The sequence below is a fragment of the Rhinolophus ferrumequinum genome, chromosome 6, assembly GCF_004115265.2.
Source record: "Rhinolophus ferrumequinum isolate MPI-CBG mRhiFer1 chromosome 6, mRhiFer1_v1.p, whole genome shotgun sequence".
Lineage (NCBI taxonomy): Eukaryota > Metazoa > Chordata > Mammalia > Chiroptera > Rhinolophidae > Rhinolophus > Rhinolophus ferrumequinum.
Genome location: NC_046289.1, coordinates 11025747 through 11045940, shown reverse-complemented (window position 1 = coordinate 11045940; position 20194 = coordinate 11025747). Strand labels below are relative to the sequence as shown.

At 52.7% G+C, this 20194-nt stretch overlaps 1 protein-coding gene and 1 long non-coding RNA gene across 3 annotated transcripts in view; one reads left to right on the top strand and one right to left on the bottom strand.

Moving 5' to 3' along the window:
- The window catches only part of GPR68 (G protein-coupled receptor 68), a 29334-nt gene extending 11809 nt beyond the window's left edge, over positions 1-17525 (bottom strand). The window contains exons 1-2 of the mRNA XM_033107859.1: positions 17338-17525; positions 16753-16918 (exon numbers count right to left, since the gene is read on the bottom strand). The gene's annotated coding sequence lies outside the window, so the exon portion shown is untranslated. The remainder of the gene's footprint in view (positions 1-16752; positions 16919-17337) is intronic.
- LOC117023311 (uncharacterized) lies at positions 4063-11839 on the top strand. 2 transcript variants are annotated; one of them, XR_004423190.1, is made up of 3 exons: positions 4063-4795; positions 4956-5246; positions 6011-11839. It is a non-coding gene; the product is annotated as an uncharacterized LOC117023311 (long non-coding RNA). The 2 variants fall into 2 exon arrangements; XR_004423189.1 differs by having other exon boundaries at positions 4063-5246; positions 6011-7021; positions 9275-11839.
- Positions 17526-20194: the final 2669 nt, after the last annotated feature.

Genomic DNA, 20194 nt, shown 5'->3' with positions numbered 1-20194 from the left:
TGTTAAAGCCTGAATTAGGGACAGAGGACCTCGGGGACTTGGGGGGCCGGTGCAGGAGGAGCGGGGTGCACTAATTCTACCCATCACACCACCTTTGGGCACCTACAGGCTACCCGGATGAGAGAGACAGGCAGTTGAACCCCTGCGCCAGGGGTCCTCACCAGAGCCCCTCAGACAGGCTGACACTCACTCAGGTAACTGGACTACACCGCGGACCCAGCGAGAAAGGACAGCAGGCAAGGGGGGGGGAGCGGACTGATTCTACTGCCACCCCAGGCTGTCACCCTGTAGTCACGAGCAACCAACATCTGGGTCAGTGGGTCCCACCTACCTTAGAAAACCGCCTGGGGCACTTATAAAAAATAGAACGGACGCCCAGGCCCTACCCCAGACGAATTAAATCGCACTTCCTGGAGGTGAGGTGCCAGCACCAATGTTTTTAAAAGCTTCTGGACCATTTCAGCGGGCAGCCAAGTGGAGAAGCACTGATGTGTTGGAGGCGGGTTGGGTCCTGTTCTGCAGACCAGCAGACCCAGGGCAAACGAGGAGGGTGCTGGGCCATAAATAAGGCGGCATCAGTGTTTTTGAATAGTGTAGCCCCAAGCCAGGAGTGAGCATAGGGCTCTGGCCTCAGGGGGTCCCCTGGCTCTCAGAAGCAGTTACTAAACTCCCTCAGCACAGAGCAGGGCTGACGGCACCCCTGGAGGTTCCCTAGCCCAGCCTGCTCATCACGCAGGTGGGGAAACTCAGGCCCAGCCCCTCGAAGGCTCTTGACCAGGGTGTTAATAGCTAAATGATAGAGCCGTGATTCTAGAAACCTGCTGCCGACTTCAGGAGCCCTGCTCTTTTGGCGTAAGCTCCTCCCTCGGGGGTAGTCTCCTTGGAGCCTTGCTGGAGCCAGGAAGCGAGTGCCCACCATGCATGGGGGCCTGAGGACTTCTGCACCCCCTGCTCTGTTAGGTGGTCAGTGGCACTTGTCTCCTCCAGAGCAAATCACTACTGTCCTGTCGGGACTGTATTGGTAGAGCTCCCAGAAAACGTCCCCCTCGGAGCTGCCTGGGCCCTCCAAGCAAATGCTTCCACACACAGGCGGCACTTCTCAGTGGTCTCCTACATTAGATGCTGTAAAAGGCTGTGGCTTGTCATGGTGCAGAAGTCTGAATGAAGACACACATGCTATTCCTGCGTTATGGAGTGTGGCCGGCTTTCCCAATGTCATACAGAAGGACCAGTGGATTAGGAGTGCAGGGTCAACGTAGTGGTCAGCGCCGGGCTTTTCCTGCAACACATCGGCCAAAGAGAGCGCCCTTGGCTTTCTCTGCAGGTGGGCCAGCCTACAGGACACGCACACCCTGGCAAATCTATACCAAAGCTGTCTATACCTGCAAAAAGCACTGATGGCACTGTGCCCCTCCTTGCCCCCGGACCCCCAAACTGCCCCCAGGCTGCCCAGCCCCCTCTGCCGACAATACGTATACACCGTACCTCACTTGGCATGGGGAGCCCTCCTCTCTCCAGGGCCAGGGACTCCCTTTCCCCGCCCCCTGGGCCTTTGGGACTACAGCCAGGATGCAGCTGACCAGGTTTACTCAAATCAGCGGAGCCCATGTCCTCTGTGAAATGCCCCCTCAGCCAGAGAAGAAAGAGCTGTGCTCCACTTCAGTGCTAGGATTTTGTCTCTAATCTAAAACAGGAAAGGAGAACGAGAAGCCGTGATGACACCAAGCACCCGGCAGTGGCCTGAGGTATCCTACAGACCCCATAACCTTGACTTCCCCCAAACCTCTCCAAGGAAACCTACGACTGAGTAAAAGGATTGATCTTGGAATAAAAACGTAACCTCAAGAGAAGCTCCCGGCCTACCTCCCCGCATTCAAACTTCTGTCCTTAAGTCCAGAGTGGCAGCATGTGGGAGCTGCCCCTGAGCTGAGGGAGGCAATTAGTGAAGCATGAGAATGCCCGAGCCCTGTGGGGTGCCCGAGCCCTCATAGGGGCGGCCAGGGCCCACGCCCACCTCTGGCTCCTTCCATCCTGGGCCTCAGTTGGGCCAGGCCTACCACCTGGGTTCATTTCCTCATTCCGTCTCTCAGCCCCAATGACAGCAGTCATGAAGCATCAGACCCCCACTGGCAGGGCAGCACTACTGATCCCCAAAAGACTGGACTAAGCTCTGGGTGTCCCTGTCTGCCCGCAGCATAAACATCTGCTCCAGGGCCCTGGGCTCCGAAGGGCTGATGGACGTTTCGGAGCTGCCTCTTGGAGGCTACTTTGAGGGCCCCAGAACCCCAGGCCACAAGGCCTTTGGGCACCCATTGGCTCCTAGAGGTCCAAATAGCATGGATAGCATCAAAGGGAGGGCTCTGGAGTCTGCCCTGAGCTAGTGGCATCATGCAAGTCCTCCAGCACATGGCAGCAACCCTGTGGTCACCGCAGGGAGGTTAAGAGCAGAGGCGCTGGGCCAGCCTGTGAGGGCAGGCCCCACGCTGCCACGGTCTGGCTTTGTAACCTTGAGAAATCGCATTCCTGGATAACCAGGGGACTTCCATGAGAATCAAAGCGGTCCGCAAGTGCCTGGCACTTAGTAGGCTGTTGGTAAGTGTCAGTGAGGATGCAGTGATGAGGAGGATGGTGGTGGTGACAGCACTGTCCCTCAGGCTGGAAGGTCCTGCCCGCCGTCCGACTGGGCAAAGGACAGGATGGGCAGGCCAACATGGGAAGGCCCTCGTCAGGGCACATTACCTTGTTCTCGTGGCAACGCTGCTGATTTGGGGCCGTGGCGGCTCCTTGAGGGCTCTGACAAGTACAAGAAGCTCCATCGGGAGCCATCTGCTGTTTGCCTACAGGGACCTTCCCTGACTTGTGTCTTGAAGGCCGGCCACCTTCCCCAGGCCTCACACTTTGGCACGTACTTCCGTCAGAGGAGCTGACGCAAGGTGCTGCATTGTTGCAGGTTCACCAGGGGCCAGGTGTGAATCAAGAATGGTGTCGAGCACAGGAGGAGGCCCAGCACTTACAGAGATCCCCCCAAATGCCTGGCACCCCAGCCCTGGTGCAGCTGGAGAGGAGGCGTGAGCAACTGAGGGTCAAGAAGCACATGCCCTGCCATCGTGGGTGCCCACACTTTGTACCCAGGACTGCGCTGAGGGCCTCCCCAGTGTTTCCTGTTTCCACCCTTGCACAGACCCTGCGAAGCAGGGCTATCCCTATTTTATAGACAAGGCAACTGAGACACTCTGAAAGCGCCAGTAACCTGCCCAGGGTCGCAAAGCCGGGGAGCGGCAGCTGTTTGACTCCAAAGATGGGGCTCTTGACCACGGTGTGGAAACCCAGTGGCTCAATGCCACACAGATTTCTCACCTTACCTTCAGGGGTCAAAAGTCTGACGTGGGTCTCGCTGGGCTACAATCAAAGTGTTGGCAGGGCTGCATTCCATCTGGAGGGGAATGGACTTCCTTACCTTTCCTAGTTTCTAGAGGCTTCTGGCATTCCTTGGCTTGTGGCCCCTCCTGTCTTCACAGATACCAGTGGCAAACTGAGTCCCTCCAGCATGGCTTCACTCCACCCTCTGCTCCCATCCTATGTCTCCTTCTCTGACTCCCCGCCTCATGCTCCCCTCTTTCCACTTTTAAGGACCCTTGCGATCACACTGGGCCCACCTGCTAAGTGGCAGCACTGGTGTCCAAGTCAAGGTCTGAATGAATTGCACTTGAATAATCACCACTGCAATGCGTGGGAGTTTGCACAATTATTTGTTGCTGTCCCTCTCCTCCTCTACACAGTAAGCTCCATCAGGAAGCAGGAGGGTCTGTTTTGGTCTCTGCCAGGGAGGACGGTGGTTTGGCCCAAAATAAATGCACAACCAAAATATGTTGAATGTTTGATTAAATAGATGAATCTAAACTACATTTATTTCTGCAGCCCATCTGGTAGGCAGCGTGGCTGAAATTGAAGTTAGGAGCTGACAAATTGGGAGAGACAGTCAGAGACAGCCAGATATGGGACAAGGCAACAGGAAGAGGGTTTGTTTTGACTCTGAGGGCATGGGTGGGTGGCTATGTGTGAAAATGCAAAATGAACAACAGAAGCCTGCTGCTGAAAGAAAGACTTTCATCTCGTTTTTTTTTGGAGAGTCTGTGGTCTGAGAAGGTCTGAGCTGCCAATTCACCAGTGGGACATCCTTCCTGCACTGATGCCCAAGGCACAAACAACAGGCCTGCATGTTGTCATGGCAACCCCAGGCCTGCTGCCCCCCCACCTCCACCTCCTGCCTCCTCACCCAGAGTGCTGCAACCCATCAATTAATAACCTAATAATGTATGACAACAGTCACTCCAAACACCCAGGCAGCAGTCCTCTTGAAAAACAAACAGACTTCTCCAGAGAACTGAGCGCCACAGAGATGTTCATTAACTCAGCCTGGGCTACCTGCTAAAATCTAGCTGTCTGAATCCAAATTACTCTCTCCCTAGCATCTCCCTCTTGTTGTAAAGGCTTGGGGTTGGCAGAGCTGAGGACTGAAGCCTCACAGGTTCCAGGGAAACAGACACTAGAGAAGCTACCATGTAGGATGCCTGCCCCCTCAGCCCTGAAGCACACAAAGAAACTGATCCTGACCCAAAAGGATATTTGTATCTCTGCTGGTCTTTTCCAGAAACCTTACATCCTTTGCAAGGATGAATTAGTTACCATGGCACCCAGAAAAAAAGCAAAAGGGAAGCAAAAGCAAAAGGGAAGATTTTCAAGTTTTGGAAGATTCAAGATGGTTGGAAGTGTTCAATACTCTTCTCATTGAGAGGTGGGGTCTAAGTCCCCTCCCCTTGAATCCAGGTGGGCTCTGTGACTACTCGACCAATAGAATAAAACGGAAGACACACAGTGCCAGCTTCTGCGTCCAGGTCTGAAGAGATTGGCAGCTCCCACCTCCTGTCTCTTGGGATGTTTCTCTTGTAATCTAGGTGCCCTGCTGAAAGGAAGCCCAAGAGAGGCCCACATTGAAAGAAACCAAAATCCTGGCTGACAGCCCCAGCTGAAGCCACGATCCACTGCTCACCACAAGGTTGTGATCTTGGAAGAGGATCCACCAGCCCCCACTCGGCCATCTCAGCTGATGTTGCAAGGAGCAGAGATAAGCCATTGCCACCCAGCCCTACCCAAATCACAGATTCATGAGCAAAACAGATGAGTACTATTATTTCAAGCCAGTGTCTTCTGAAGTGCTTTGTAATGCAGCAGTCGGTAACTGGGACGTAAGTATCCTTTTTCTCCAAAATCACTTAAGAACTTATCACGTGCTGGCTTCATTCACATGGTTATTTCAATTTAATTTTTGTAACAACTTTATGAGGTAGATATAATAATCTCCTTTTTTCCCCATGAAGATATTAAGGTTCAGAGAGGTAAGGGATCTTGTTGGAGACCAGCCAGCTAGAAAGGATGAAATCTGTTTTCCACTCTTTGATTCCTGTTAGATGAGTTTTCTCTTCCTACAGAGTGAGCCATACCCAGAGGGTGCAACATAACAGTAACAAGGAAACTCAGAGCTAACACTTAGGGGCACTGCAAGGCTTTCAAGGCAAGATCTTTACCTATGTGATCTTATAACCCTAGGAAGTAGGCTCTACTATCATGCCCATTTCACAGCAAGTGAAACCGAGGCCTAAAAAGATGATAGATGATTTTCCCCAAGGTAATAGCTTTAAAAGGAGGAAGAGCCAAGAATTGGACCCAGGCCACCTCTGTTAAGCTCAGAATTATTTTCCCTTCTTTCTTCTTAGGGAAACTTAACTGTGGGGGGTGGGGGTACGTGTACATCCCACAGTCACCCCAACAGATGCCCACAGCCCCTCCTACGGCCCAAGCCCAGCAAACAGAGTGGGCTTCTGGCAGAGGTGAAGCAAAACGTAACCATGTCATCTCAGATGCATATAGTTACAAACCATTCTCACATCTCTTTTGTCCTCTCAACCCCTCTGTGAGGTGGCAGTGGCTAGTATTTACGTCCATTTTACAGAGGCCCAGCCACAGCAAGTGACCTGCCCGAAGCCACACAGCCTCTAGCTCCGTCAGCGCTCTCTCCTTTGCCCATTGCTGAATCCCAAAGAGACTTCCCGTGCCTTTCGCCATCGGGTCACTCTTCTCCAGCTTGAGGATGACCTGGGTCCACTCGATTGCCAGACGCGGGGAAAGAAGGGGGCGGCCAACTAGCGACCCCACCGGGCGCTCCTGCGGACAAGCACAGGCCAGCTTTGTCCTCCCTCGCTGGGGGTGGGGGTTGGGGGGGTGCTTGTTGGGCTCTGGGGAGCCCTTCGCCTAAGAGGAACCAAGCAGATTTGCGGGAAGGAAAGGAAATCTTTGGGGCACCCGTGTTGCCGAGCTCTAGGAAATGAAAGGTTAGCTGTCTCACTCTTTTTTTTTTTTTTTTTTGGTAAGTAATGACCAGGTTGTCATGGAGTCAGCTGAGGGGGTGGCTGCTAAACCAGGCGACAACCGCAGCGGAGACACCCCACCCAAATGGGGGACGGACGCGCTGGAGCTTGGGGGCAGACACATGCTGGGCCTGGGTGCTGCCGCTTCCTGCACTTTGCCGCCCCGCCCCGGGCGCGCACACTTGGGGGCCACGTGCCTACACCCTCACAGCGCACTCGCGGTTTCCCGGGTTTGCTGCACCGGGGCCCCGAGACCGTGGCGAGCGAAAGAGGACGGGGAGAGGAGGAGACGTCCTGCGCGGCGAGGGGCCGGCCGCCCGCGCCTTCTCCTACGGCGGCGCTCGGCAGGCGGGGTGGGCACTGCGTCCTGGGCTGCTGGCAGAGGGGGCCGGGGGCGCGGGCAGGTCCATTTCCCAGCCAGGCCCTCCTCCTCGGACCACCCGGCCACGTTGTGCTCCGATTTCCAACTCCCACCCCCGCCACGCCCCTGTCTGACACAACCAGCCCTGCCCTTCCGCACCCTGCCTTTCACCCTGACCACATGCCACGGACGAGGCGCCAGCCAGGAAGAATCGCGGTGGCACAGCCACCTGGAGGTATAGTACTCCCCACCCCCAACTACCTGCTGTCCCCAGGGTGGGCTCAGACTGGGCCTGGCTGCAAAAGGAGGAGGGTCGTTCTCCAGCCACATCCAGACCCGCTTCTAGGTAAGAAGCTGGGAGGAGTCCCTGAAGCGATCTGTCCATACAGGTCATCTCAGTGTCCCCAGTGTCACCACATCAGGAGCCCGCAGTAAAGGCAGCGTCCCACTGCTGCTCAGGCCTGTCTCCACCTCTGCCACCTCAGGAGGCTGCAGTTGGCTGCCTCCTGGGTCCCTAGTGCTTCCCCAGGCCCGACTGTGCCGCAGGCAGCGGTGGCCAAGAGCGGCACGGGGCACCTCCTCCTGGTTTTGTTGAGAATTCAAGGAGGCCTGAGGGTCCCTCTGCCCCACGGGCTCACAGATAACAGTAACAATAGTCACAGCTCCCAGTTTTTGAGTACTTTGGGCCAGGCACCACGTATAAGCACTTAAATGCATAAACTCATTTGATCCTCGCCACTCTGTGCGGTCGATAGTAGTATTATCCCCACCGCATACGTGGGCATGAGACACAGAGAACCAATAACACGCCCAAAGTCACACAGGTAATAATAAGCAGAGGTTCGAACACTGAGGTTGGAACCCAGACAGGAGCCCACAGCCGTCCTCAGCACCTGCCTCCTGTCCGAAGCCACCCTTAGCTGTATTCTCAGCACCTTCTGCTCTGTCTCATCTGCCTACCTTAACTCCTATGTCCCGCTCCACTCAAAACACCTCCTGGCCCCCATCTCCTGAACTCCTGCCCCAGTTTTCACCTCCCCGGTCACCTCCTCTATCGAACCGTCTTGTTTGTCCCAGGCAATTTGGGCTGAGCCCCCTTGGTGCCCGGCTTTCTTTGCACGGCCCACTGAGGTCATTGGCCCCCAGCTGTCCCCCTGCATGGCCCTCCTTCCTGGCCGTGTGCCTGGCCCAGAACAGGGCTCCCCATTCCTGCTTGTAAACGGAGTGTCTGGGACTGGTCACTGCCGGAGTCTGCAGAAGCTTTGTGTTTGGTTGCCAGGACAGATTGTTGGGGGTTAGGGATGGAGGGCAGCTGGAGTGCAGGCAGGGGAGATAACGAGAGACATGGATGTCGCCTTTTCTGCTAACTCCTCTGGGTGGCTCGAAGCTCCACAGTTTGTGACTGGGCCCCTAGGTGAATCTCTGGAAGGAAATGGACAGCGGGCAAGACGTGAGAAGACACCCCGGCAGGGGAGGCAGAGGGAGCAGGGGGGTGGGAGACGCAGGGAAATTTGCTTTTTCTGTTGGGCACAGGCCCAGCAACCTCCCAGCAGGCTCTTCTGTGAGGCTGGCTCTGCCTCTTCTGCTGGTCCTCATTTTTAAATTTCTCCTTCTTGCGAAATCTTCACATGTGGAGTTTTCTGGATTAACTATTCATGCTATAAAAATGCACACAATTTTTAAAAATGGCCAGACTGAAAGTAGTTGTTAAGAGTTTGGGTTTGAAAGCCAGAGTGTCTGAGTTGGAATCCCACCTGTTACCTACGAGTAGGGGATCCTTAGACAAATCCCTTAACCTCTCTGCGCCAGATTCCTCGCGTGTGAAACGGGGACGTGGCTTCAATAGGGACTTGAGATAATTACATGAGTTCACAGCTCAACACCCAGCACATATTAGGGTTCAATAGAAGTTGGCTGTTATTATTCTTGTTGTCCACTCCAATAGCCTCTTATATGCAACTCTTACGTTTTGAATGTTTACTGTGTTCTTAGTGCTTGTGTGTGAGGTCTTCTCATCCCAAGTAGTTTTAGTATTTCCCTTTCACGGGTCAGGAAACTGAGGTTCAGTGACTTGCTCCAGGCCATTCAGTTCTCAGTTCTGAGTGCCTGAACCAGGACTTACATGGAGTCCTGACTATGAAGGTGCTTCTTGCAGCAATTATGCTCTGTCTCATCCTATCCCGCAGGAAAGAAGTGGGGTGTTTTAAAACCCATCATTAGTGGCGAGATCCAGAATTCTGCCTCTCAGGGGTACAGTCGTGCTGTGTAGAATGCTTATTACAAAGTGACTCCTGCCAGGGCTGTCACATCACACAACCCAGGGGAGGGGGACACTGTACACAGTCCTTGGTGGCCTTGTCTCCCTGACTTTCTTTCTGTAGCCCACAGTCTCTGTGTACAGAGGTCCTAACATACCTAGAACCTTTCACAGTCTAAATACTCTTCAATTAAAACAACCCTCCGTTTTTATTTATGCTGCATTTTTTAGAGACAGAATAGCATGGCACCTATACCAGTTACTTAAAGATCCAGAATTGGCCTGTGGAATACAGGCCTGGCACCTCTGGTCATGCTCTTGGAAGAAAGTGCTAAATTTGGAGAAACAAAGAGATTCGTTGCACAGTCGCCTTTTGGCCAGACGTTGCTGTGTTTCTTAGTGTCAGGATATTCAGTCCTTGGCAGGGGCAGCAGAATTTATTGTTTTGTAAACAAAACCTGGCATTGGACTTATAAACAACAAAGCTCACTGACTTAAAATGAAGCATGCATTGTTTTCCAGAACCTTCCTGGACCTAGAGAATGGTAAATTATGGCCCGTGCTCATGGATGATGAGTTGAGACACTGCACTAATAACTGTTTATCTTGCCCACAAAAATCACCTTCTGCATTGGGCTGGAATCCTAGGATGTGATCAGAATTTCTCCACAGCCGGTACAGTGACACTGATGTCCTTTCTTTCTTCCCAGTCTCTCGTGGGTTTCGGCGTTGGCACGCACATATTCCCAGTGTCAAGCCCAGGGAGGCATACGGCAGGTGCTCAGAAATGGCCGCCGAAGGAATGAATGAAAGAGGTTGTTGCACCCGGCAACAGAGTGTGTCGAGGGCTTTCTGTTACTGCCCGTCCAGATCCACTCCTCAGCCTTCTCTAGTCTACTCTGTACTCTATCGCTTGTATCACGGGGTCCCATGCCCTCTGGCTTCTGCTGGGTTTGGCCAATGGAAGCACTAAGTGGGACCAGAAGGTGGAGGCGAGTGGGGTCGGGGGAGTATTTATCCACCCACCAGAGTGGCTTCAGGTTGGCTGCGTCCCTTTACTGAAGTCGTCAGTTCCTGTAACAGTCCCTCTCCTGCACTGCCCTCCCCTCTTCTACCTCCAGGCCCGGGGATGGTAACAGCTCCTTGGAAATGCTAGTCCCAGGGAGCCACATGGATCTGCGGACCTGGGCTGGTTCCCTGAACCCAATCGATACCCTCGAAAACCGTCCCTTTGTCAACCTCTCCTCAGTCACCCTGCCTGACTGTGCCTCTGTTTCCTGCCAAGACTCTGCCTGCTACAGGAGTGGATGTATCAGATGGGTCTTCACTGCAAACTCAATGGAACAATGTGTGCATATTTCAGAAGGCACACAGGTGACCTACTTTAAAAAATTACTGATTTTTCAGTTCAGTCTTCCAGTTAGCGCAGCTGGCCAGCCTCAGAAGCAATCAATCACTCTTTATCCCCCAAACAACAGAAGGAGTCCCTACTCCCTCACTCGGCTCTGGCGCTGGCTCTGGCTCCGGCTCTGGTTCATCTCTCTCCCTGCTCAGCCCCAGGCCTCATCCTGCAGATGGTCTTGTGCTTCCTGTCCGTGAGCCTCCCAACTCCTCATTCGGGTAGACAACTTTCCTTCTGAGAAATACTCCCCAACGCACGGAGTCAACCCCCCCACCTGTCCATCCCCTCCCCTGGCCAGTTTCAGGCAGCAAGAAGCTGGTTTTTCTGAGAATCATCTTTTCTGGCATCAACCAGGCTTGGGCCTGAGTGATTACTCAGACAAGAGTGACCTGATTAACAATGCGACGTTGTTTCCGCTCCCATGACAATCCGCGGCTCTCAGACAGAATGGGACTAATGAGGACACCCGAAGGCGGGAAACTCTGAGGCTGGTATAGAGTCAGATCAAGTCTAGGCGAAGCGTGAACACACACATCTGGAGAGCCGGGGACCCCATTTTGCCCGCCTGGCTGGACTTCAGATTCCTGGAGGAGGCCTTCAGGCTGGGCTTGCTCAGGATGTGGCATCTGGGAGAGGGGGTAGTATCCGAATGTCTGGCTTCCTCCCAAATCTATCTCTGCTTGTTAGAGCTCTGGCAAGTTATGCAGCCTCCCTTGGCCTCAGTTTCTTCTTCTTTAAAATGGGGTTATTAATATGAAGATCGGTACAAGAATGAAATACAAAGATGCTCTGAAGAAATTGGGTTGACAGAGGAAAACCCAGAACCCAGCCTAGCCAGTGCAAAGGGCACAGGTTATGCAGGGAAGGCAGGAAAGGTGGCTTGTTTGGCTGACTGAAATAGGGGCCGGGCTGGGGCTGTTCAACCAGCCTTGACCAGCCTCTGCCTTGGCTTCCTGCTTATGGAGAATGGATCAAATCCTGGCTCTTTACACTGGCTATGTGACCTTGGAAAGTTACATAACCTCTCTGCCTCAGTTTCCTTATCTGTGAAATGGGGATATTAATAGTACCGCATAGGGTTGTTGTGAGTATTCAATGAGTTAGTAAGTATAAAACTCTTAGAACTACTCGAGTGAATGCTCAACAAATGTTGGGGGCGGCCTCTTCATCCAGTGCCTGTGGAAAGCTTGTGTGCTCCCCTCTTGCTCAAGTATGCAGACTTCTGTGGTGGTGAGCTGGGGAACTGTGCTTTACTTTCTCCGATGTATAAGCTATGCCTCGGGGCCGGCCCGGTGGCTCAGGCGGTTAGACCTCCATGCTCCTAACTCCGAAGGCTACCGGTTCGATTCCCACATGGGCCAGTGGGCTCTCAACCACAGGTTGCCAGCTCAATTCCTAGAGTCCTGCAAGGGATGGTGGGCAGCGCCCCCTGCAACTAAGATTGAACATGGCACCTTGAGCTGAGCTGCCTCCTGGATGGCTCAGGTGGTTGGAGCGCAGGCTCTCAACCACAAGGTTGTCTGGTTCGACTCCCGCAAGGGATGGTGGGCTGTGCCCCCTGCAACTAGCAACGGCAACTGGACCTGGAGCTGAGCTGCGCCCTCCACAACTAAGACTGAAAGGACAATGACTTGACTTGGAAAAAAAAAGTCCTGGAAGTACACATTGTTCCCCAAAAAAGTCCTGTTCCCCTCCCCCAATAAAAAAATCTTTAAAAAAAAAATTTAAGATTTGCCTCTTACAAGACTCATGTTACTTCAGGGTGTAGATCTGGGGGAGGACAGCAGTGAATCTGAGTAGTACTTGGAATTTCAGTGGAACTCTTCCAGACGTGCCTGCCTGGAGCCCCTAAAGAGAACCACGGGACGCTCCCTGCAGCTTCCCTGGATACGCTTAGGTGCCTCTAATAGATGTGGCTGGTAGGATGGTGAGAAAGGGCTGACATGGGAGAGGACTGGCAAAGAATTTGTAACCTGGACAGGGGCCTCACCTGGAAATCTTGGTGAAAATTCTCCCTGTGTGCCAGGCTTCAGACCTTCCCTGGCCTGCTCCCAGGCTGTCAGCTGGTGTCTTGGGGGTGGTTATGGTGCCAGAGAAGCAGTGTAGCCCGGGAACCCAGACTGCTTGGGTTCAAATCCCAGCTCTGCCACTTGTCACCTTATTTCACCTCTCAGTACCTCACCTGTAAACTGAGGATGGTAACACAGCATCTACGCCGTACAGCGTTTGCTGTGTAATGTGCTCGGAGCAGTTCCTGGTCCAGAGGAAGCGCTCAGTAAATGTCAGCTGTTGTTAATACACTGCCAGTGCCTTCTGACTACCAGGCGTAGCTATTGTGGTAGCCAGAATTATGGTCCCCTCACAGATGTCCATGTCCTATCCCGGAACCTAGGAATATGTCACCTTCCACGGCAAAAGGGACTTTGCAGATGAGATTAAGCTAAAGATCCTGATTGAAATGGGAGGATTAGCCTGGGTTATCCAGATGGGCCCAATATCATCCCAAGGCTGAAAGCAGGAGGCAGAAGAGGGAGAGCATCAGAGCGACGCAGGGTGATACAGACACAACCAGACATTGTCGGCTTTGAAGATGGGAGCTGGCCATGAGCCAGGAAATACAGGCAGCCTCTAGAGGCTGAGAACGGCAATGAAATGGATTGTTCCCTTGTCATGCAGGGTGTGTTGTGGGGTCTCAGCTCCCACTCCCCACATAAGGATGCAGGATATGCTGAGGCCAAACAGGAACACCCACATAGCCATAGAGAGGGGAGTCAGACCACTATATTCTCGTTGGCGGCTGGGTTAGAGACACAGGAAGCAGGAGCCACACGATCCACAACCTGCCGTCCACTTTTCTGCCAACCAACCTCACTTGCTAGCTGCAATCCGCTGTGCTAACTGCAATCCACTCTTGCTAGCTCAGCCACCGTCTTCTTGCTAGCCCCCACTTGCTGCCAGCGTAGCCACAGCAGTTATATTAGTGGCCAATGGCTCACTGGTTACAGCTGACGGCCAACCTGCCACAGCTGATGGCCATCCAATCACAGTTGGTGGCCATTTACTACCTGAGCCAGCACCTTTCCACGTGAGGCCGAGCCTGGAAAGTGCTGTCTGGGACTCTGTCCTCACATCCCTCCTAGAGCCTCCATAAAAATACTCAGCCATGCCAACACCTTCAGACCCATTTCTGACCTCCAGAATTGTAAGATAATACATTTGTATTGTTTTAAGCCACTGCATTTGTGGCCAAGACCCAACACAGTTGCATCCTTGAAGGAGGGACCACGCTTAGTCAGTCCGCAGTAGTTACTGAGCACCTGAATGTCATCCATACTGCTGCCCTGTGGGGCTGTAGGAATGGACTGGATCATGGAACTGAAATGTCCCCTGGGCACAGGCACTGCCAGGGATGGAATATTCTGGGGCAGGAAAGATCAGGAAGGGATCAATTGGTTGAAAAAAGGCCTCATGGAAAAGCTGGACTGTCAGCAGGTCTTTAAAGGATGGAAGGTGTGGGGTGTGGGCAAGGAGGAGGAAGAGGAAGGAAGGGCATTGCTGGAAGGGGCCCAGCAGGGTCAAAGTCAAGAAGGCCAACCCAGTTATTCATTCATCATTCATCCAACACATGTGCTCCAGTCCCTGTGGGGTGTACCTGGGTAGTGAAGTGAGTGACCCAGACCTGTGGTTATTCTTATGGAATGCCCACTCTGGAGTGGAAGCTAATACACCATTTCAATAACACATGACAAGCGTTACAGAGGAAGAAGTACAGTTGTTAAGCGGACACATCAGGATGGGCTTCCTGGAGGAAGTGACCCTTCAGTTGCTACAGGATGAACTGAAGGTTTGTTCTATATCGCTTTGGGCTCTATGTGGTCCTCTGCAATCAGCAGGTGCTGACAGAAGTTTTGCCACATATTTTGTTATTCCCTGTCCAATTCTTTCTTAGTCCATTTTATTACTCTAAGGAGAAAGCCTCTGTTGGGTGCTAGTATGTCTTGAGCATCACTTTAATTCTTGCTAATCCTCCCTTGTGACCTAGAGAGCTGGCCTTGGGCTGTTCTGCAGGCAACAGGTGCTAGTTAAAGTTTAGTAACACTGCTTGGCCTTCCTTGTTTCTATTTGTTTAATTACCTTCCTTTTGTGGCATGGGGCACTGATTTTCCACTTCCGGGAGTGAAACACAATTTGCTTTCACAAAAAAGTGAACTTATGTGTAATAGAACCAGGAGTGAGTAGAGGTTCTTCCTTGTGACTTGGAGTTGACCACTGAGTCCCATTGAGGACAAAGGGGCACTAGGTGTCCCTCCGCGATGGGCCTGACCACACATCCTCCTCCCCACCCCCGACACACACACTCAATACTAGGTGTGTGTGGAGGGGTGCAGACTGGGAACTGGGTCAGAAGGGGAGCACTGAGAGGCTGCGACATTCTCCAAGAGAACTGTCCTAGGGCTGGGGTGGGACTGCTGCAAGAAGGAGTCCAGGGGTCCATTCCTGGGTGGACATCTGATGAAAGAGGGGACACACGAATCTGCTCAGCGTGCCTTCTTAGACAGGAAGAACAGAAACCTGGAGAGAAGCAGGAGCCAGTGGAGATAGCCAGGAGACAGCCATTTGTCTGCAGGGTTGTGTGGCCAAGTGGGTATGGAAGAGAGGAGCTGAGCACCCAGGAGGGCCGTCTGGCAGCGGCAGGGGCTGATGGTACATGGAGGAGATGGTGCTGGAGCCACGGCTACCTTGTCAGGGTCTGGACAGCAGGGAGGTCCCAGGGGACCTCTGGGGGACTCTGCATTGTGCTCAGAAGGGCCACATGGGATATCAGGGCCAGTGCAGGCTGGCCAGAGATGAGAGATAATCAACAGCGTGAGGACCTCAGTGGTGGCAGGCTGCACAGTGGGACACGAATCCCTGTCCCTTTCCCTCCTCTGTGGCATGCAGATTATTTTGAGCTAAAGGCAACGGAGACCCTGTGGGCTCAAGAGAAACTTCTGCCCCCTCTTAACTATCTAGAAGAATTATGGGGTCTTGCCCATAATTAAGAGTTATCACCAGAAATAACTTTGTTTGACTGATCCATCGGGCAGGGCAAACTATTAATTACTGAACATCTGCTCTTCCTATCATCCTGCAATGACCTTCCCCCTCTGAAACTCCAAGGCACCTTACTTCATCCTCAGCCATATATACCTCATTTTCCCTGTCTGTCTCTGAACCGCGTATGTATGTGGGGGTCTCTGGCTCTCTCATGTATTTGGGGTTCCCATGTGTCCATGTGTAATTAAATTAGGTTATTTTCTCTTGCTGATCTGTCTCATGTAGATTTAATTATTAGACCAGCCAAAGAAGCTAGGAGGGTAGAGGAAAGTTTCTTCTTCCCCACATATGTAATAAAATGGAATTTGAATGGCTGATTCAGAAGGGGCTACTCGGATTGACACAGCAATTACAATACTCTGATAACAGCTATGTTTGGAGGATGATGGGTAAGGAGGGACCATTCTGTGGGATCCCAAAGTCCCAAAGCCTCTGATGAGGAGGAGGGCAGCCAGGGCAGTCCTCCAGGAAGAGGAGATTCTAACACCTCCAAGGGGAGTAGGAGGTGTCCTGGGAACGCCCGGTGACTGGTGTGTACGGTGCAGTGGATACGGAATATTGATGGTGGGAGCGGAAGGAAGCCCAGCAGAGGGCCTATTTGCTGAATAAAGAAAAGGGAATGGATACAGGGGTCACCTGAAACAGTTAAAGGGGATAATGCAGAAGTATCAGGCACCAGCAGGCATTCAGTAGCCATTAGTTTGTCCGTGCCTCACCCCTCAGGGCAGGATGGCATTCCCAAACCTGACTGGATGCCATGGAGCCCAGGAGAGCCTCCCTCCTGGAGCTGGGTCCTCGGGCTCCTCCCCCAGAGCTCTTCCTTGGGCCTTCACTGCAGTTATGCAGGTCAGAGCATGTCCTCTAGGGCCCTGGACAGTGTTGGACTTTTGAGATCTGCCCCCACCCCAGGGACCCTGAGCAGGACAGCCCGGTCTGGCCTGCTGCGCCCCAAATGCCACCCACGTGTTGGTAGGTCCCTGGACCCCTAAAGCACTATCAATTTGGACCCTACTTCCCAGCCCTACTCTTCCACTGCCCCCAAAGGCCTTGATCTCGGAGAATGGATTTGAATTTTCCACTCCAGGAGATGTGGGGGCGCCGGCCTTGCTGAGGTCGGTGATGCCCCCTGGCCAGGCTGGCAGCCACTGTCATGCCCGCGCTGTCTGTCCCGGCGCTCCGGCCCCAACCCGATTCGCCCGGGCGCACTCACCTCTCTCAGGTCCGGGGCTCAGGAAGCCGGGCCGCGACTCGTTCCCGCCTGGCTGAGCCGGGCCCCCGCCGGCGGGAGGGGAGACCACGGGCGCGCAGCGGCGGCAGCAGCGGCGGGGACGGGCGGAGGCGTGGTGCGCTGTGGCTCCCACTAGCCTTGCCGCCACCTGGAGGCGGCGGAGGGGCGGAAGCTCTAGGCTCACTCCAGGCCGGCACAGAGCGGCCGCCCCAGAGGACTTGGGAGGAGGGTAGGTACCGCTTCCAGAAGAGTTCATAGGGCCATTGCTCTCCCACGGAGAATACGGAGGGGCCCAGCGGTTTCCTCCCCTCTGTGTATTTGGGGTCTCTGGGGATGGGGAGATGGGGAGCAGGTGGCTGGTTTTGCCTCTGCCAGCTCTCAGACTGCACGTGCCATGCGTGTTGGGCTGGAACAAAAAGCCAGAGCTTGGAAAGGGGAGGACATTTCAGAGCCCTTCAGGAACCTCCCCCATCCCGTCTTCTGCCTGGCTTCTGTTGTCCACTCTGCCCCACTTCACACATGGGGAGGTGATGGTTTCCCCAGGCCCACTCTTTCCACTCTACCCACCTGGAGAGGCTCAGGGAGGGAGGATGGAAGGAGACAGAAGTCTGGGTGGAGTTTTCAGCCTCCAGACTCCAGAGGCCACAACCCACGTGACCTCTGTGCACCCTATATGGCACGATCACTGTGTCTACACGTGGAACATCCACCAGGGCCATCAGCTCTGCAAGCTCCCAGGGCCCAGCTGCTCTGCTCTTCACATGCCCCTCCTTCTTCTTTGGCCACTTCTCAGCTCTTCTGTCTCTTCCCTTTTTGCCCATGCTTAAAGGGGACGCTCCCTTTGCTGTGCTGGAGCCAGCCTGTACCGGCTTGTGAGAGCAGATCCGTGAGTTTCCAAGAGTTTTGCAAGCCAGGTGTGAAACAGTCATCACTAAAAATTAACGTGTGTAAACCCGCGATTTAATAATTTATATTCAAAACAAAGGTAATACTCAAAACTTGCCACTTGTCATTATTTTACTGTTCCTTATGCTCTTATTTGGGGTTATTTATGCTGGGGTTATTTACATCTATTGTAGTATATGTGTATGGAGGTGATATTGTGTAAAGTTAATACCGTTTCCCCGAAAATCAGGCCTAGCCGGACAATCAGCTCTAATGTGTCTTTTTGAACAAAAATTAATGTAAGACCCTGGTATTATATAAGACCCGCTCTTATAGTAAAATAAGACCCGGTCTTATATTAATTTTTGCTCCAAAAGATGCATTAGAGCTGATTGTCCGGCTAGGTCTTATTTTCGTGGAAACACGGCAATGAAGATTAAACTTAAAAATGTGCCTTGGGTGCGTATCATGGTATGTAAATTATCTTTTCTTTTTGTTTTTTTAAAGTGTCTGTAGCCATTACAAAGCAAATAGCAGAGGAAATTGAGGAACTTTCCCTGGCATTCAGAAAACGACTACCTGAGTGGCCAGTCACATCATCAACGAATAAGTGATGTTGTCACATCTTCAGCTTGACTTCCATCTTACTTGTTAACATGAAAGAAAATTATCAACCAACATTCGTGTTGGAACTATACTCATTTGTCAGTTGCAAATATCAGTTGGCTATAATACACAACTCTGGCAAAACTCAACGTGAGCTAAGAGAATCAACTGGTGAGATATAAAAATATATATATTCCCTCCCCTCCCCCTGGTTGCTTGGTAAACATTTGGCTGAATATTTAATGTTTGTTGGATGCTTTCTTATTTTAATGTTCTCCCCAGGGTGAGCCCCTCTTGTCCCACAGATGACCCCAAATCTCCCTCCATGAATACCCAGCTGCCACTTGGGTATTTCCCAGGTACCCAGTCACACATCTCCCAGGCCATTGCAGAGGTTGGGGACCTGGAGCTCAGGAGGGGCATGATTTGGGAGGCCCCCTCAGCAACAGGACCCCATGGTACTGCCCAGGAGGGACCATTGCCTAGGGTTGGCTGGGTACGTGTATGTGAGGTGTCAGAGCTGGCTGGAATCAGCTGATGGATTAATGCACAGGACACAGGGAAGAGGGAGGGGGAGAGCAAACATCGTCTGGATGTAAGGGGGCAGATATGACAAGAGCAGCAGCACAGAGACTTTAGTTGGAGGAGGATGGTGAACCGTGTATTGAGCATTTTGAGTTGGAGACATCTCTGGGACAAACTGGAAACAGATCCGGAGGTCCTAAGGAGAGGTTGGGCCTGGAGAGATGTATGGAACCTTCTGGAAGATTGTAATTAAAGTTGTGGATGTGTATGAGCTTGTCCGGTATGGAAAGAGGGAGTGATGAGGGCTGAGTGCACCGCAGGGTGAGATGTGCAGAGCACCTAGACCACAGTGGGCTGGGTGTGGCTCGTGTGGAGGCCGGGATAAGGGAATGTTCAGCAAGGGTCACCTGGGGTGAATGCCCAACAGGTACCATGAGCGTTGAACTGTCTGAGACAGGAGGCTAGCTGGCAGGCTGTTGCTAAGACCCAGGGTCATGTGTCCTAGGATGAGAACAGCTGGCTAAGACAAGGGGCAGAGTCCAGACACATTCTCAGGTCCAGGTGACTTACGAAATGTGGGCTGTGGAGAGAGGGGTCCAACTGCATCACAGGCTTCTGGCCGATGAGCTCGACAGCCCACAGGAAGCAGGGACAGTTGAGGAAGCCTCCAGTTGACTTCAGGTCTGAAGCTCAGGAGTGGTCAGTGCTAGGGGAGCAGGGTGGGGCAGCCCTGAAGGGGTGGCATGGAGGGAGGAGAAGCCTCAAGGTGGCATTTAGGACTTAGCTCAGAGGAAGCTTTCAGTGAATGTTTGTGGAAGGAATGAGTGAACGAACGAGATTCTGGCAAGTCTGAGCATTGAGGAGCTGTCCCAGAGGGGAGAGAATAACGAGACAGGCTGAGAGCTTCAAGGACTGGCCAGGTGTTAAGTCCTGCAAAGTCCACACGGGACGTAGCCTACAAGGTGGCCACTGCTCAGTTTGGCTCAAAGAATTGCGGATGGCAGCCCTTGCCAAGTGGTTAGGCACGACAGACTGCAGATCCTCGGGAAAGAACAGGGAGGAGGCAAGAGGAGACACTTTTAAAACAGAAGTTTGGTGAGGAAGGAAGGAGACATGGAGACAGGAGCTGCACAGAAACCGCTAGAAGATTCTGTCATGTATGGGGATTTATATGCCTCCCTTACTCTCTCCCTCCCTCCGTCTTCAAGCATCTTATCTGAGGCCCCTGAGATCTAAATTCCAGATCTGGACCTTCCTAGCTGAGTAGCTTGGGAAAATCCAAAGGGCCACTTTAAGCTGAGCTCCTGTTGTGACATAAACCCTGTATCAAATTGGGATTCAATTCATACTAACTTAAATCCAAGTCTTGAAAAAAGCTGTTGTATAGTAAACAAGAAAACCTTATTTC